We start from the raw sequence: 18,193 nt of genomic DNA on the forward strand, positions 1-18,193 counted from the left end.
ATTCACATAGGATAATTTGAAATTTTCTCTTTAGCTTATAAATCTTCCTTTGGACTGTCAACACACTTCAGTAATGAAACTAATGAGGTTTTTTTCATTTAAAGCTGAAAAAAAAAGTATTGTAGCAACTTGGATTTCATTAGATTCACTGTTTTTATGACATCATTTAATGTAAAATTCAGAACTACAGGCAAATTTTAATATACAAGAGCTTCTCCGTGAATGTATTACTTAGAATATCAGTATTTTCATACTGAATTTATAAAGCTTTTATACTTTCTTGTTATTACCAGCCCCAAATTCACAATGTTTACATAATATCTCATCTGTTTCAAAATATTCATATTTCACTTTAAAATTCATCCCCGGTTGGTTTTGGAACTTCTTAGCCAAGCAAATAATGTCTTTCCAGGTGTTTTTCAAGGATTTTATACAACCTTCTGAGGACCATTGCCAATACTTATTAATTCATTAACTTCAATAAACACTTCTTTCATTAATCTTCTGGATTAGTATTGTCTTTATGTTCCTGACAAAATCTTCAACATATCTTCTAATAGAACAGCTGAAAAATGGCAACTTTTCACCTCCTTTCCCTCACTGGTCCCAAACACAGTCTTTCACACAGGCAGTGGGAAAAAAAGATTTGGCAAACTAGTAAAGTGATCTGGGATTTAATCATACAGTCCTGTAATTTGCTTCTTGAGCTCAATCCGTTACTTTTATCAATCTCATAAATTTATTATTTTTTGCTCAAACATGTTTTCAAAAGTTCAAAATTTTTGTTCAGTAAAATAGATGTTTTATGAAAAGGAACCAGAGTACTTTGTGGGACATCCCTACTTCATTTCATTTAGGCTGAAAAGTGAAGGATTATGGGTATACGAAATCCATTTCTAAGATAGTCTTCTACTTTAATGCCTAATTATTGAATATTTACTATTATGTTCCACTCATAAATCAGATGATTTTCCAGCTTTAATCAATATCTTAGACACCATAGAGAGTAAGTAAATAATTATAGAAATTAAATCTATTCTAATACAAAGTACTTAAAATACTGTAGGTCTTAATTCCTTGGGAAATAGTTTTTATCAATTTTTTAACCTGTCTGTATTCTTTTTTTTGTCTTTTTGCCATTTCATGGGCTGCTGCCACGTCATGGGGAGATTCCCAGGCTAGGGGTCTAATCAGAGCTGTAGCCGCCAGCCTACACCAGAGCCACAGCAACACCGGATCCTTTACCCACTGAGCAAGGCCAGGGATAAAACCAACAACCTCATGGTTCCTAGTCGGATTCCTTAACCACTGAGCCACGAGGGGAACTCCTACTCTGTCTGTATTTTTATGAACATTTCTAAACAAATCCTACCTCCAATTTTTTTAAGGAAGCCAAACAAAAACTAAGTGTACTGAAATATTTACTTTCATTTAGTTTAATAATTAAAAATTTTAAAGTAAGCAAAATATATTTCAGGGTAATCAAATATATTTTTAAAGGAGTTTCTGAAGTTTACAAAGGCCTATTTTTCCTTATTGAATCAACTGAGCTGCATATGTTCCATTAACTATTTTTAGATATAAGCACTAGTTCTTTATATTCTTAAAACAAATATTATGAAATTCTATCAAATTCAGGGTTTGATAAACTGTCGCATCAAGAGCCTATAATAATTATAAATTAAATAACAAGCAAGAAAACTAACAAAATTAATTTTAATCTATTAGAAAACACTAAATATCATACAACTATAACCGATTAGAGAACACTAAATATCACACAATAACATTCAGTTAGCCTATTCTACGCTAGCAGTAAAATTATGAAAGTTAAGACAATTGAAATTGAAAGAAAACACATAACTTTCCCAATGATTCAATAACATACGCATACCCAGTTAAAGTAATTAATAGGTAATTATTTAACAGAAAACTCAGAAGGAAATACTACATGATATAGCCACAACACAGCTTTTTTTTTCAATTACTCAATGAATTTTATTACATTTATAGTTGTACAAGGATCTTCACAAGCCAATTTTATAGCCTTTCCATCCCAAACGCCAGCACATCCCCCCACCCCTCAACCTGTCTCATTTGGAAACCGTAAGTTTTTCAAAGTCTGTGAGTCAGTATCTGTTCTGCAAAGAAGTTCGTTGCATCCTTTTTTCAGATTCCAAATGTCAGTGATAGCATTTGATGTTGGTGTCTCATTGCCTGACTGACTTCGGTTAGCATGATAATTTCTAGGTCCATCCGTGTTGCTAAAAATGCCATTATTTCTTTCCTTTAAATGGCTGAGTAATATTCCATTGTGTATACGTACCACATCTTCTTTATCCACTCTTCTGTCAATGGACATTTAGGTTGTTTCCATGTCTTGGCTATTGTATATACTGCTGCAATGAACACTGGAGTACATGCATCTTTTCAAGTCATGGTTTTCTCTGGATAGATGCCCAGGAGTGGGACTGCTGGATCAAATGGTAGTTCTATTTTTAGTTTTCTGAGGAATCTCCATACTGTTTTCCACAGTGGTTGCATCAATTTACGTTCCCACTAACAGCGTAATAGGGTTCCCTTTTCTCCACACCCTCTGCAGTATTTATTGCTTGTAGACTTTTTTTTTTTTTTTTTTTTGTCTTTTTGCCTTTTCTAGGGCCACTCCCATGGCACATGGAGATTCCCAGGCCAGGGGTCGAATCGGAGCTGTAGCCACCGGCCTACACCAGAGCCACAGCAATTCGGGATCTGAGCCATGTCTGCAATCTACACCACAGCTCACGGCAACACCGGATCCTCAACCCACTGAGCAAGGCCAGGGATCCAACCCACAACCTCATGGTTCCTAGTCGGATTCGTTAACCACTGCGCCACAATGGGAACTCCTGTTTGTAGACTTTTTGATGATGGCCATTCTGGCTGGTTATAAGGTGGTGCCTCATAGTGGTTTTGATTTGAATTTCTCTAATAATTAGTAATGAGCCACAACACAACTCTTTTTGATCATGTTTACTATGATAACCGTACATGCTATTAACTCAAGTAGTTTACAAAAAGATCTACATAAAGAATGTTCAAATATAATTTCACCTGTTATACATCTTTAAATGTCTGTCTTATGAAACACTTTTGTTTGAAAACTACAAAAACACTCAGCCATCAAAATTTTGCATTACCTATATATAACCCACATCATTATGCTTCAGCACAAATTGAAAGGGACTAATTTTGCTCCAGTTAACTCTTGCCAATAGTTCAGTATGGACCCAGCGTTGCCAGACCTTCCAATTTTTCAAAAGAAGACAAAGAACTTGATGTTACTATGCAATCTTCCATTTGATACCAATTGCCAACATCAAGTTTCCTGCAGGCCTCTTCATTTCGAACCTCTGCTGTGGACAAATCAATACTAGCAGCTGGTGTGGATATCCCTAGAAATTTTAAAAGTCAATACCCCTTCACAAATCATTCTTTGAGTGAAATACTTGGGTATATGTTTGTAGATGCACTACAGAATGAGTGGTTGACAAAGAACAGTAACACACTAACAAATGGAGTTTCCTTCAAGATGCACATAGGAAACAAGGCAGCAGTCTGGGGCACTTACTTAATTAGGGAGTAGGGAATGAATTATCCTAAGACTGGAGCACACATCCCTTTTCTCACCACTCTGAGTTTACTGTGTCAACTGATACTGCCCTGGAGCATCACTCTATGCTACAGCTTCCACCATCGTGCTAGGAGCACTCACACAGCATACCGTTTACCTTCCCAGCTGTGAAACGGTAAGTAAAAACTATGAATCCAGAGTCCAAATCTTCCAGTCCATCAACTAGCAGTACCAACTATATGCTTTAGGAGTCAAATTATTAAAAGATCTAGCTTGATGGTCTAACATGAAAATTACTATGTCTAAACAGAGCCTAGGCTAAATGGAAGATCAGCTGTGTTCTTCATGAAGGCAGACCAAAAAGAAATATATTCACACTATACCAAGATTTCCCTTCAAAATACTTCTCTAATTTTCATATCATTTTATCCCTGGTTACATTTTTAAGAACTAATCTCAAAAGTAATCAGCATTCCTCAAAACACATCCACAAAACAGAATACTGTGCAATGATTAAAACATGTTCTTATAATTTATCAAATGAAAAGAGCAAGTTATGGAGTTCCCTTGTGGCACAGTGGGTTAAGGATTGGGCACTGTTACTACAGCGACTCAGGTTGCTGTTGTGGCGCAGGATGAATCTCTGGACCAGGAACTTTTGCATGCCACAGGCGCAGCCAAAAAAAAAAGCAACTTAAGCTCTAATCTTAGAAAATAAAGAGATGTATATTTCTCTATGTGTATATTACAGATATTTTATATACATACACATATATACACATACACCTACACACACACACACACACACACACATGCATTTCTAAAGGTCTGAGGTAGTGTATACCAAAACATAAGTGGTTAACCCACATCCGCAGATGGTTTTTAATCCCTTTCTTTCTATTTTTCTTACATTCCAAATTTTCTATAAGAACATGAATTACTTGTAGCAATTGGGGTTTGGGAAAGTATGCCAGTAAAAGTGGGAAAGTGTTTTTGATTTAATGAAAAATCAAGGCTACATTTTTGTACTATATAACAGATTGTTTCTGTCACCAACAACTCAAGTCTGCCATTGTAGCACAAAAGCTATAAACAATACTTAAACAGGCATGACTGCGTTCTAATAAAACATTATTTATAGACAGGAAAATCTGGATTTACACAAATTTTACAAATATTACACTTCTTTTGATTTGTTTTAGCCACTTAAAAACACAGAAACCATTTAGCTTACTATAGTCAGTACAAAAACAAGTCAAATGTGACCCAATGGCCAGTTTGCCAAATGCCGCTATAAAACATAGACAAAATGTTCTAAGACTGGAAAATGTCCAATGCTGCTGTTATTAACAACTCACTATAGCAATTTTTAATCACCATAATACATTCATAAAATATCTAATAAGAATGTAACTCCTCGTAAAGGAAGGATTTTTAATAAATTAGTTGAAAAATGAATCTCATTTTAACTAAATGAGTAAGCTTACTGTAGGGTTAGTAATATTAGCCAATTAAATATTAAGAGATTATCTGCCAAAATTAGGAATTATGTTTTGAAAGAAAGCCATCTGAAGTAATTTTATTTGACAGCAATTAGATAGTAGGACAAGCTATTCACTTAAACCACTTCTAGCTTATGTCAATAGAAATCACACCAGTAAGACTTAAGGTTTAGGAGTTCCTGTCGTGGCGCAGTGGTTAACGAATCCGACTAGGAACCAGGAGGTTGCGGGTTCGGTCCCTGCCCTTGCTCTGTGGGTTAACGATCCGGCGTTGCCGTGAGCTGTGGTGTAGGTCTCAGACGCGGCTCGGATCCCGAGTTGCTGTGGCTCTGGCGTAGGCCGGCAGCTACAGCTCCGATTAGACCCCTAGCCTGGGAACCTCCATATGCCACAGGAAGCGGCCCAAAGAAATAGCCAAAAAAAAAAAAAAAAAGACTTAAGGTTTAAATTAGTAACAAATTTAGGGAAAAAAATTATTTTTGCTTTTTAGGGCCGCACCTGCATCATATGGAAATTCCCAGGCTAGGGGTCAAATCAGACCTGTAGCTGGCAGCCTACACCACAGCCACAGCAACACAGGATCCAAGCTGCATCTGTGACCTGCACCATAGATCACAGCAACACAGTGATCCTTAACCTCTTGAGCAAGGCCAGGGATGGAACCCGCATTCTCAATTCATTTCTGCTGAGCCACAACAGGAACTCCTCACATTTAGAAATTTTAAGACCAAATGCAATTCTAAATTAGCAAAGAAGGGATAAGTCTTTCATCACTTAGCTTTTAAACCACATTCTGGCAAAGAAGAAATTCATTTCAAGAGCACATTTTCCCACTTAGAATGGTATCACCTTGTAGAGAACAGACTTCACACCAGTCTCAAGAGAAAGTTGGGTTTAAGTGGATTAGCTCAGAGATTTCTTTGTTCCTAAAACCTCTAACTAAGGTAAGGAAATTAATACCTACCATTACCACAGGAACTTGCCTAATTGCTTGAGGGCTAAGCTGAATAAAGAATCCCTTTGAAATGCATCCCCCAAAATCCAAAAAACAAACAGACAAAAAAACCCCACTGCACTGTTGAGTTAAATGGCACATACAGATAAGCATTTCAAGTCCAGGAAAAAAATTATCAGTAAGTAGTTCAATGTCTAACTCTGAGAGACAATTATATAGGCCAATGTGGACAAATTTTCAATTAGTACCTAAAATGGTTCAATTCTGTTTTTGTTCAAAATATATAAAGGCTAACCTAATGAAATACACTTTTATAAAAACTATTTAATCAAAAATGTTTACAATTATTCTAAAATTTGCTAACAGAATGTCACAAAAGAGAAGTCACTGTTCACAAGCTAAAATTTCAATTTCTTACTTTGAGCGTTTAGGCAAATTTTACAATCACTGAGTTTCTCATTTTTTCCCTGAACAACAAGGGTGTATCATCATCACTGCGCACAAAGAAAAACTAATAACAAAGGCTAGGTGATTCTGCAAAAGTTAGCAGATTGCTCTAACGTTAAAAATTATGCTGTGAACAAGCAGGGAAGTAGAATGGAAAGAAATCCAGACTTGGAGTCAAAAATTCTAGGCTCCAGTGCTGCTTTGTGTCAAAAAAAAAATGATCCAAAAGTTAGAAGTAAGACGAAAAGAAGGCAATATGTCCTTTCAATGTCATATAGGAGCACAAGCCCACCCAAGAATTATTGCATATGGAATATACATTTGACTCATTATTTACTTGGTTAAAAACTCACACTCAATGAAGTTACATGTTAACTTGTAAATTTTTGTCTAGTAAAAATCCAACTGAATTGTGTCCAGCAGAAAAGATGATCTCAAAGGTTATGGTTTTTACTACCCCATAATACAGCTCTGTATCTAAACTAGCAATTATTTCAAAGTTCCTGTCCCAATGTGTTCGTATGATGGTCAATTTAATGTGTCAGCTTGACTAGGCTAATGAATGGTAAAACATTATTTCTTACAGATGTGATAAATTCATTTGAATAATAAAAAAAATTAAATTAAAAAAATAAAAAAAAATAAAACATTATTTCTGGGTGGGTCTTGGGAGCCTGTTTCCAGAGAAGACCACCATTTGAGCAGGTAGAAAGAGTAAAGACAACTGCCCTCAACCAAAGGTGGGCATTGCCCAGTCTGCTGAGATCCTGAACAGAACAAAAAGGTGGAGGAAGAGGGAATTTGCTATTTGCTTGAGCTGAGACATCCATCTTCTCCTGCCCTTGCATATCAGAACTCCTGGACTCTGATGTCTCACACCATTGGCTCCTCTGGTTCTCAGATACAGACTAGAATGACACCACTGGCTTTCCCAAGGCTTCCGGCTTGCTGGCGGCAGTCTGTGGAGCTTCTCAGCCTCTAAAACTGCATGAGCCAATCCCTCACAGTAAAAATCTTTCCCCATATCTATATATACCCCATTGGTTCTAGAAAAATGGATTATATTATACCTATATAATCTTTGTTCCTCTTTGAACCAATTTTACCTCCTGTTGGTACCCTCATTAATGAATTAAATAAATGTGACATGGGTTCATTATATATTTGTATGAGAAGGAGTCTAATTTTTTTAGAAAATTATGCTGTGACACTTGGCCATTTAGTATCCGTGAGTCCATGGATGATTCACTTTACTTTTCTAAATCATTATTTCTTCATCTAAAAATGGGATTAAACTGCCATTATATTATTACTTGCTTTATTATATTACATTATTATATTACTTGCCTCACTGACCACAGGGTTGATGTGAAAATAAACAGCCACAAATATGACATGACATCTTTTAAACAACAGCTACACATGAGTTGGTATACTGATAGGAGTAGTGACAGAATTTTAATTGCTATTATAACTCAGTCCCTTTAATATACTTAGAGGGACCAAGAATCTGTGAGTACAGAGAGAGATATCAAATCCATAAAACCAAGACAAAGTATTATCAAAAGTTAATACTGAAGCTCTTCATAGGTAGAGTGTTCTTTTAAATGATAAATCCAAATAGAGAAGAGAAAATGGATTCATTTATCCAAAAAGACTTCATTCTTACCCATGGGACTTGGTCCAAAGAGCACTGAATTTCAACATCACCTATTTTCTTTCTCTGCAACTATACCATACAAACCATATTTAGAAGGCTTCCAACTACAATCTAAATTACCACAGTAATATTCATATACTCATCTAACTATTCATGTATATAGATATGAATATAGAAAAATGAAAGAATTTCAAAGACTGGTAACTTACAAGATTGGATTAATAAGGATTTCAAATAATCTGATACAGAAAGCTTATAAAACCGAAGCAGCTTAAATGATTCAGCAATTCGATCTGGTTACCAATGCTCTAATTTTGGTTTTTGGGTTTCACCTATACAATTTTGTTATTTTTACTAAAAGAGGCAGCTTTCAGTCAAAAAGCCTTTCTCCACACTCCCTTTTCAGTGTGGAGAAAAGGGAACTCTCCTACACTGCTGGTAGGAATGTAAATTGGTACAACCACTATGGAAAACAGTTCCTTAGAAAACTAAATATATAACTGTCGTAAGATCCCGCAATCCCACTCTTGCACGTATACCCAAACAAAACTACAATTCAAAAAGATACATGCACCCATACGTTTATTGCAGCACTATTCACAGTGGCCAAGACATGGAAACAACCTACATGTCCATCAACAGATGAATGGATTAAGACGACGTGGTACAGGAGTTCCCATTGTGGCTCAGGGGAAACGAATCTGACTAGTATCCATGAGGACGCAGGTTTGATCCCTGGCCTTGCTCCATGGATTAAGGACCCAGTGTTGCCCTGAGCTGTGGTGTAGATCACAGATACAGCGCGGATCTAGCGTGGCTGTGGCTGTGGTGTAGGCCAGTGACTATAGCTCCAACTGGACTCCCAGCCTGGGAACCTCCACATACCGTGGGTGTGGTCCTAAAAGACAAAAAAAAAAAAAAAAAAGATGTGGTACATATACACAATAGAATACTACTCAACCATAAAAAAGAATGAAATAATGCCATCTGTAGCAATATGGATGCAACTAGAGATTTCTCATACTAAGTAAAGTAGGTCAGAAACAAAAAGACAAATACCATATGATACCATTTATCTGTGGAATCTAAAATATGGGACAAATGAACCTATCTACAGAACAGAAGCAGATTCACAGACATGGAAAACAGACTTGTGGTTGCCAAGGGGCAGCAAGAGGGAGTGGGATGGACTGAGAATTTTGCAAAGTATTACATTTAGAATGGATAACCAATGCAGTTCTCCTGTATAGCACAGGAAACTATAGCCAATCACTTGTGACAGAACATGATAGAAGATAACACAAGAAAAAGAATGTATATATATGTACTATATATAATATACATTTTATATATCTATATAACTAGGTCACTTTGCTGTACAGCAGAATTAGCAGAACATTGTAAATCTACTATACTTTAAAAAATTTAAAAAACGAAACAAAACAATGCAGTGGGAGTTCCCACTGTGGCTCAGCAGGTTAAGAACCCAACAGTGTCCATGAGGATGCAGGTTCAATCCCTAGCCTCACTCGGTGGGTTAAGGACACAGTGTTGCCACAAGCTATGGCTCAGATCTGGTCTTGCTGTGGCTGCGGTATAGGCTTGCAAGTGAAACCCCAACTTGACCCCTAGCCCAGGAACTTCTATATTCCACAGGTGCAGCTATAAAAAGAAAAAAAAAAAAAAACAGAATGAACTTTCAAAAATCTTGGTTTGTTTTTTTTAATTTATTATATTACATATTTTCTGAAAATGTAAACCTTGCCCTTTGAATTTATCTGTACTTAACCAATATACTAGCAACTAGTTTATATATACATATATGTATAGACACATACACATACACATAATCTACAATTTATTTTAGAAGACATAATTAGTAAGTTATTCTCCTTTATTGTTTCTGAGTACTACAAAGCATTAGTACCACAAAGCATTAGTGCATTAGTACTTTTCAATGCACTAGTAGGAATAGGAGAAGGCAGAGTGAAAAAAATTAGAACCAAAGAATCCATGTCAAAACCCTCATTAAATTCCCAAATTAGGAGTTCTCTTGTGGCACAGGGGGTTAAGGCTCCAGCATTGTAACTGCAGTGGCTTGGGTCACTGCTGTAGCATGGGTTCGATCCCTGACCCAGGAACTTAAATATACCAAGGGCATAGTCAATTAAAAAAAAAAAAAAAAAGAGAGAGGGAGGCTTTCAAGACTTTTATTAACCTATTGCTAGATTTCTGCTATCTTAATACCCTCCAAAATTACCTGAACAAGCAAACTAGAAAAGCTAAATAAAACCTATTAGCATTTAGTTCAGCTTAAGCAAATCACTGCAATTTTTAAAAATAATAGGATGATTTTTTGAGACCTATTTCTTTATAGGTATCTACCACGTTTTCATAACTGTCAAATACTATGTGATATATAATTTATACAATAGTATAAATTAAAATTTGTATTAATAATATCAATTGAAATAAAGTACAAATAGAACCAAATAAATACAATAAAATGCTATCAACTGTGGAAAAGGATAAAAGCTTCTCTCTATGCTGTGTCATTGTTGAGAAGCCACATTGCCCATAAACTAGGAACATGACTTGACCTGAACTGAATCCATGGCACAGTGAAGTGCTTTATAACTGAATTTCACTGTCCCACTGAATAATTCATTAGTTTTAATAAATTTCCTCTTGTTCTGAAAGTAGCTACAGCCAGTCAGTGAAAATCAACCACTATAAACTGGGAAACTGCAGAGGAAGTTTTCAAGTAAGTCAATTTAAAACCTGCTTAGGTTGCCTATTTTTCCTTTTTTATTTTTTAATTACTATTACTTCATATGGCCTGAGATGAAATTTTATGGGACTCATTAGGAAGTGGACATTGGCAGTTACCTACACAGAACCCATTTCACCCTGCACCCTTTGTACAGTATCATAAATTTAATTCAAGTAATGACCAGTTACCCACAAAGCCAATGTGCTTGAAGGAAGCTACCCCTACTCCCAGCTCCCACTGTAAACCCAAATGATTTAAAAGTAATCCCATTCTCTTTGCCACAAAGATGATTCAAAAACTCAGGCCTAAACTCAAGACATTCCTCTGAATTTGGGTTAAGAACAAAACTATGACTTCAGACCAATGAGATAAAATATGATTGTTTAAGGGATCTCTGAGAATACCATGCCTTGCCCTTGTGAGAAAGCTATCAGAAGAGATGCCCTCTATTTGAGAATGGGAAGCTTGGGCCTCTACTGCCAGTTTGCTACCATGATGGAAGTCAGCCTCACGATGAAGCCAACACAAAGAAGATAGCAAAGATGGGAAATGAAGCCACAATTGTTAATGGACTAAACCAGTCTTCAAGTAGTCCTACCTCAGCCTTCAAGTTTCCTTTTAATAATAAATTTCCCTATTTGTTAAGCCTGTCTGAATAAAGTTTTCTGTGCTTGTGCTCTAACCAATACACAAATATAATTGAAAATAAAAGTATGTGAGAGTTCCTGTTGTGGCTCAGTAGATTATGAACCTGACCAGTATCCATGAGGATGTGGGTTCCATCCCTGGCCCTGGAGTTCCCTGGCTCAGTGGAAATGAATCTGACTGGTATCCATGAGGATGTGGGTTCCATCCCTGGCCTCACTCAGTGGGTTAAGGATCCGGCACTGCTGTGGGCTGTGGTGTAGGTCACAGATGCAGCTCAGACCTGGTGTTGCTATGGCTATGGCACAGGCCAGCAGCTACAGTTCCAATTTGACCCCTAGCCTGGGAACCTCCACATGCCAGATGTGGCCCTTAAAAAAAAAAAAGAAAAAAAGATAAAGAAAAAAAGAGAAAAATCAATCCCTGGCCCTGCTCAGTGGATGAAGGGCCCAGCATTGCCCTGAGCTGTGGTATAGGTCGCAGACCCAGTACAGATCTAGCATTGCTGTGGTGTAGGCTGGTGGCTACAGCTGATTGGACCCCTAGCCTGGGAACCTCCAAATGCTGTGCGTGCAGTCCTTAAAAAAAAAAAAAAAAAAAAAGAGAGAGAGACAAAAAAATTAATAAATAAATTAAGCTGAAATCCTACCTCCTAACACACCTCCACAGCTAAAACCCTGGTTCAAGTCAAATTACCTCTTATCTGCTTGCCTCCATAGTCTATTCTCAAATCAGTAATTAGAGTGATTCTGTTAAAAGAAAATTCAATTTAAAGGATTATATACCATAACCAAGTGAGATTTATCCCAGGAATGCAAGGATGGCTCAACATAAGAAAATCAATTAATGTAATAAGTCACTTTAATAGAATGAAGGAAAAACACAATATGGTCATCTCAATTGACACAGGCATTTGACAAAATTGAATACTCTTTCATGATATAAAAACAAAAAAACTAAGGATAGGAGGGAATTTCCTTAACACGAAAAAGGGCACTTATGAAAAATGCACAGTTAACATCATACTCAAAGATGAAAGACTGAAAGCTTTCCCCTTAAGATCAAGAGCAAGACAAAGATACTCACTTTCACCAATGCTTTTCAACATAGTATTGAAAACTGTAGCCAGGGAGCTCCCTCATAGTCTAGTGGTTAGGATGTGGTGCTTTCACCCCTGAAGGCCAGGTTCAATCTCTGGTCTGGGAATGGAGATTCCACATCAACCATTGTACACCACTGCCAAAAAAAAACTTTTTAAAAGAAAAAGAAAATTCTACCCAGAGAAATTATATATAAATAAGAAATAAAAGTCCTTCAGTAGGAAAGGAAGAAGTAAAACTATCTCTATTCACAGATAATGTGATTCTATATATTTAAGAAAAAAATCCCAAAAAATCCACAAAATACCTACTAGATCTAATGAGCAAACTCAGCAAAGTTGCAGGGTACACAATCAGCACACAAAAATCAGCTGTTTCCATATACCAGAAATGAACAATCTGAAAGGAGATCAAGAAAGCAAACTCATTTACAATAGCATCTAAAAGAATATCTAGGAGGTGAAAAACTTGTATCCTAACACCTACAAAATACTGCTGCCACTGAAAGAAGGTACCAACAAATGGAACGACACTTGTGTTCATAGATAGAAAGATTAAATACTGTCAAGATGTTTATGTAGCTACCTAAAGCTACCTACAGATCCAACACAATCTCTATCAAAATTCCGACAGCCTTTTTTGCAGAAGGTGATCCTCAAATTCATATGGAATTGGAAAGGGCCCTGAATAACCAGAACAATCTTCAAAATGAACAAAGTTAGAGACTCAGACTTCCCAATTTCAAAACATCCTACAAAACTACCGTAATCAAAACAGTGGCGTGGCATAAACACACAGATTGATGAAATAGAATTGAGCCTCCAGAAATTAATCCTTATATGTATGTATTGCCAAATAACTGATTTTTGAAAGAGTGCCAAGTCTATTCTGTGACAAAATGAGTCTTTCAATAGATGATGTTGGGCCAACTGGATTTCCACACAGAAAAGAGTGAAGTTGGACCATATGCAAAAATTAATTCAAAATATACTGATTCAAACGTTAACAGCTAAAACTGTAAACCGCTTAAAAGAAGACATGACTTTGGATTTGGGAACAAATTCTGAAATAGAACACCAAAAGAACAAGCAATAATGGAAAAATATATAAATTGGACCTTATCAAAATTTAAAACTTTTATCAATAAAGCGACAGTATCCAAATGTAAAAGACAACCCACAAAATGGGAGAAAATATTTGCAAATCATATATCTGATAAATGTTTGCTAAGGAGAATACATAAAGATCTCCTACAACTCAGAGTTCCTGCTGTGACACAGCAGGTTAAGGACCAGGCCTTGTCTCTACAACTGTGAGAGTTCAATCTCCAGCCCAGCACAGTGGGTTAAGGATCCTGCATTGCCACAGCTTTGGCGCAGGTCACAGCTGTGGCCTGAATTCGATCCCTGGCCCAGGAACTTCCATACAGATACCACCAAAAAAATAGATAAAGGACTTGAACAGACATTTCTCCAAAGAAGATATACCAATGGCCAACAAGCACATGAAAAGATGTTCGGCATCATTTATCATTAAGGAAATGAAAATCAAAATCACAATACAATACCACTTCACATCACTACTTAAGAGGGCTATTACAAGGAGAAAGAGGAAATTGGAAAGATGAGAGGAGAAAACAGGAAAAGAAAACAAAAAAGAAAAGAAAAAGGAAAAAGAAGATAAATTTTGGAGAGGATCTGGAGAAATTGGAACCCTTGTTACAGGGCTGGTTGAATGCAAAATGGTGCTGCCACTCTGAAAAACAGTTACGGTTCCTCAAAAACTTAAACATAGGAGTTCCCACTATGGCGAAACTGGATTGAAACTGTAGCTCAGATGTGATCCCTGGGCCAGGAACTCCATATGCCGCGGCACGGCCAAAAGAGAGAAAAAAACTGCTAAACACAGAATTATCATATGACCCAGCAAGCCCACTCCTAAGTATAGACTCAAAAAAATTGGAAACAGGGACTCAAGCAGATCCTTGTAAGCCAATGTTCAGTGCACCATTATTCACAATAACCAAAAGTGGAAAAAAACCCAAGAGTCTGTCAACAGATGAATGGATTAAAAAAACGTAGTATATACACACAACAAAATAGTATTTAGCCATAAAAGAAATTAAGTCTTAATACATGGTATGACATGAATGAACACTGAAAGCATTATGCCAAGTGAAGTAAGTCATATACAAAAGGACATATTAGATAATTCCATTTGTGTGTATTATCTAGAGTAAGCAAATCTGTAGACAGTATACCAGAGGTTACCAGGGGCTGGGCAGAGGGGGCAATAGGGAGTTATTAACCAGTTACAAGAGCTGTTTGGGGTGATGAAGAAATTTTAGAAATAATTGTGATAGTTAAATAATAGTGAGTGTAATTAATATCACTGAATCGTACACTTTTAAAAATGGTTAAACTGGCAAACTTTGTTATACATATTTTAGTATATAGTTTTTAAAGATAGATCATAGTAATTTGCTGACAAAACTCTCCAGTAGCTTCCCATCTCCCTCAGAATGAAAACCCTAACTTTCAAAATTGCCTACAAGGTCCTACACAATCTGTCGCCCACTCTTTCCTGTCTGACTTTATCTCCTACAATTCTTCCCTATCTCACTCTACCTTACTGGCCTCCTTGGCTGCTCATCGGACACAACAAGCAGGCTTCCTCAGGGCCTTTGCATTTTCTTTTTTCCTAGAAAGTCACAGGACTAGCTCTCTCACTTCCTTCAGCTCTTTACTCAAAAATTACCTTCTCAGTCAGGCCTTCCCTGACCACCTACTTTAAAACTGCAGCTCCCTTACAACTCTTCATCTCTTTTTCCTGTATTATTTTCCATAGGATTTTCATCTTCTGATACACCAGGCATTTGACTTACTGCCTTTGACACCAAAAGCAGAGCGATTTGTTTTGTTCACTGATGGTCTCCCCAGTACCTACAGCAGTGCTGAATATAGGTCTGTCGAATTAACAAAGGGAAACCACTCTTCCATGGATGAAAATCTAACTGCCCTGCCCATACAGACCTTCAACTCCCTAAAAACAAACTGAATCATACGAAATTCGAAGTACGCTTGTTACGGCAGCTACCCAGCAGCCCTGCGCTGCAGCGTATCAGCTCTGGAGACAGCCCTGTGGCTGTAGCCTACTAGCTCCAGCAGCTCTGTGGCTGCAGTGGATCAGCTCTTTCACCGGCAAGAAACCAAGCGAGCACTCGGAGAGTTGGAGAACTCAGGTTTATTACGCCGGCCGGCTCGGAGGAGATCGATCTCCAGAGTCTGAGCCCGGAAGAAGGGTTTCACAAGGCTTTTATGGGCTACTTCTTCCAGGTCCATCCTTGGCTAGTTGGACCGGAGTGACGTCAGGCAAGGTAGTGGATGTGGAAACAAATTGACAGAAGCAGATGTGTGGGGGGGGTGGTTGGGGCAGTTGGATGGACTTTGCTTAGTCATCATGGCCAGAGTCTCTCTTTCTACATTTTTATTGGGACAGTTTCTCCTACATTCCCCCCTCTTGATGCTTTTTCACATTTTTGGAGCAAGCATCAACCTTCCTGGTCTTCTTGGCCCAGAGGCTGATATAAGTGTGGCCCGGACATCACCACCGTTTGTAGCTTTATAGATGCTAGGCATGAGGAGACAAACTTGACAAGACAGTTCAGGATACAGGGGCGAAATGTGAGGGCCATGAAGAGCATGAGGAGGGGCCCAGCCAAAGGCATGAGCCATGCCACCCAACTCCAGTAGTTATCCCAATTTAATCAGGAGTTATCTAATTCTTCCCTTCTCTTTGCTATATGTTGTTTTAGTTGTTGGGCCATGTTTCTGACTATTCCAGATCTGCTGGCATAAAGACAACATTCTTCGTCAGGCAAAGTCCCCCTTTTTCAGCAGTGAGTAAGTCCAGTGCTCTCCTGTTTTGAAGGGTCACTTCTGCCAGAGAGTCTACCTAATCCTGTAAGGCTACTAGGGAAGGGGCTACTTGTTCCACGTCATCTGTGAATTCTTTAGATAATTGATGATAATAAGCAGTGGAGGATGCTATTCCTCCCACTCCTGCTCCTATCCCTGCTGAAATTCCCAAACCAACTAATTAAGGGGATAATTTGTATTGCTCTCTTATTCTGCCATATGCCTCTATGGGCACCATAAGAGACTGATTTCCAGGGACAATATCTATTTGAGGAGTGAGAAAGGCTAGAGTGCAGGTCCCTGTCCAATTAGCAGGGAGGCACTGGTAAGCATCTGTTAATCCTGTCCCATCCCATAGATCATAGTCCCAGTCTGTCATCCCTGGAGTGAGCAGCAGGATGAATGTTAACAGAACCATGATTCCCTTAATCCTTTTCACTGACCCATTATGAATAGGGATTCTAGTATACTGACAGTCAAGAGATACATCACACAGATGAGCAGCCAGGCTCCCTGTCCCCATTCTGAAGGGGATACCGCATATAGCCCCACTCCAAATATGAGGGCTATGGCAATTTCAATTACCAATATTCCCCACCAGAGCATGAGTTCAGTTCAAGTTTGCATGGAGATCCTCTGGCCTCCACTTGTACAAACCAACTTCCAGTATGTGGCTGGGGCAGGGCTGTAGATTCCTCAAGCTTCTGCCGTGCATAGACTGGCCAGCTTCTGGGTGTGACCAGAGCAGGGCCTGCCATCCTCCAGTGTCGAATGTCTCTGGAACTTGATCCTGAGCGGGATTTTCAGGGTGCCGGACAGCTTCCCAGGTGTCTGTGTCAGTGGCGGGAGCAGCCTTCTTTATTCTGGTGTGACGGATCCATGGGGTAATACCTGTAACCTTTATAGCAGTTGGGGTTGCTATGCGACCCTTAATTTACAAATGTTAATCAATAGCCACATCAAAGAATGTATCGGGAGTTCCCGTTGTGGCTCAGTGGTTAACGATCCGACTAGGAACCAGGAGGTTGCGGGTTAGGTCCCTGCCCTTGCTCAGTGGGTTAACCATCCGGCGTTGCCGTGAGCTGTGGTGTAGGTTGCAGACGCGGCTCGGATCCCGAGTTGCTGTGGCTCTGGCGTAGGCTGGTGGCTACAGCTCCGATTCAACCCCTAGCCTAGGAACCTCCATATGCCGCGGGAGCGGCCCAAGAAATAGCAACAACAACAACAACAACAACCAAAAAAAAAAAAAAAAAAAAAAAAAAAAGAATGTATCGAAGCCCATGTTCCTACACTGACTACCTGAGTTAATATTCTGCCTCAATCCCCCCCCCCACGAGTTGGAGACTCTAACTGTGGGGAAAAGGAGCGATGACCGCTCTGACTTCTTCCTGCTGAAAAGGGGTGTCGTTAGGGAAAGCAGTTAGGTCTCCACTCATGGGACGGTCAAGTGGGCTTTGATACATTGCTTTGGGTACCCCTTCTATCAACATTTGAAGGTTAATAGCTTTTAATCAGGCTGTAATGAAGCAAGAAATACAGTTAATTATACAGGGTCTGAATAAAAGGATATGGTGAAGAAAT

At 38.3% G+C, this 18,193-nt stretch overlaps 1 protein-coding gene across 10 annotated transcripts in view; it reads right to left on the minus strand.

Annotated features, from left to right (window-relative positions):
* Positions 1-18,193, minus strand: part of WRN (Werner syndrome RecQ like helicase) — a 127,888-nt gene that overhangs the window by 103,666 nt on the left and 6,029 nt on the right. The window contains exons 2-3 of one of the 10 annotated variants that reach the window (XM_021075783.1): positions 13,007-13,094; positions 12,682-12,794 (exon numbers count right to left, since the gene is read on the minus strand). The exons of 8 other annotated variants lie outside the window; for them this stretch is intronic. The gene's annotated coding sequence lies outside the window, so the exon portion shown is untranslated. Of the gene's footprint in view, positions 1-12,681; positions 12,832-13,006; positions 13,095-18,193 lie in introns of all 10 variants that reach the window. One more of the 10 variants, XM_021075782.1, reaches the window with a different exon arrangement.

This window comes from Sus scrofa, chromosome 15 (genome assembly GCF_000003025.6).
Source record: "Sus scrofa isolate TJ Tabasco breed Duroc chromosome 15, Sscrofa11.1, whole genome shotgun sequence".
NCBI classification, from domain to species: Eukaryota; Metazoa; Chordata; class Mammalia; order Artiodactyla; family Suidae; genus Sus; species Sus scrofa.